Source organism: Galeopterus variegatus, unplaced genomic scaffold (assembly GCF_000696425.1).
Source record: "Galeopterus variegatus unplaced genomic scaffold, G_variegatus-3.0.2 Scaffold5685, whole genome shotgun sequence".
NCBI lineage: Eukaryota > Metazoa > Chordata > Mammalia > Dermoptera > Cynocephalidae > Galeopterus > Galeopterus variegatus.
Window position 1 is genome coordinate 115,533 of NW_007731796.1, and position 1,127 is coordinate 116,659.

At 34.4% G+C, this 1,127-nt stretch overlaps 1 protein-coding gene across 1 annotated transcript in view; it reads left to right on the top strand.

Annotated features, from left to right (window-relative positions):
* The window catches only part of LOC103605252 (A-kinase anchor protein 6-like), a gene marked incomplete at its 3' end in the record, with an annotated part of 106,599 nt that overhangs the window by 66,004 nt on the left and 39,468 nt on the right, over positions 1–1,127 (top strand). The gene's annotated exons all lie outside the window — the stretch shown is intronic.

The window sequence follows — 1,127 nt, forward strand, 5'->3', positions numbered from 1 at the left end:
TTTAACTGTAATATTATAGTATACAACTTATAAATCATCTGCAGTTTCTGCCCTTTTTTGGAATAGGTAAGGTCTAAATCTTAGAGAAGTAATATCTCATCCTTGTAAGTCTTTCATGTAGTCTTTTCTTATTCATATTTTCTGTATCTCCAGCTCAGTTGCCCCTTTGATTTTGTTTCTGGAATTTCATTACTTGCTTGTTAATTTACTTGTACACATCTGGATTTTCACTAGACATTCACAAAATGGTTTCTGTCTGTAGTTAAATGGGGGTCAGATGGGCGTAAGATTTAGGATACTGTGGGGAGCAGCTTATTATCACGGATTAAATGTCGAAAGGGATGATCTGAGGTTTCGTTGATATTTGTGCTTGTTCAGAGCTCATTTATTGGTCCTGCTTTTCCTTTTGTGTGTTTTCTGAAACCCTGCTCATTGTTTGGTATGAATAGAATTCTGTGTGTGTAATCAGAGAGAAGAAAGTTCTTCCTCACTAAGTTTATAGTCAACCTAAGTAAGCAATGAGTTTAAAAATGACTTTATAGGTAAAATTAATCTGGAGGTTTGGAAAGTACATTGAAATTGAATTTGTTTCTTAGCTGGTAGCTGATTTCAAAAGTAGAGCACAATGTCCTTTGGGGAGCCTGAATCAGTGTTATAGGATTATTTGAATGGACCCTTCATCCTCCATTTTAGTGTTTCATTGGGGCATTAAAAATGGATGGTTGCTGCACTTGGTGGTCAGATATGTTATTTTGATTCATTTTTATTTCCCAAAGGGGCTCTGGAAAAGGGCAGTGAAGGTAGATTTAAAACCACATTATTGGAATTCAATAACTCTCATCTTGTTTTGTATATCTAGGGCTTGCTGAAGTTCTAATATGGACAGTCAAGCATGAGAAGGCATAACACCAAAATGGCTTTTCTTAATTAAGATACGAGCTGGATTCTGTGCTTTAATTTAGGTTCTAATGCTCAGCATTAAATTTTCCAGAAAATGTTCTGGATGTATACACTTTGTTTTTTAATTCCTATGGATGAAGGGATGAGCATAGGAACAAAAAAATCTACCAATAGAAATTATTTGAGTTAATGAAAGTGAATATGTTTACAGAAATCAATTAGCAAAA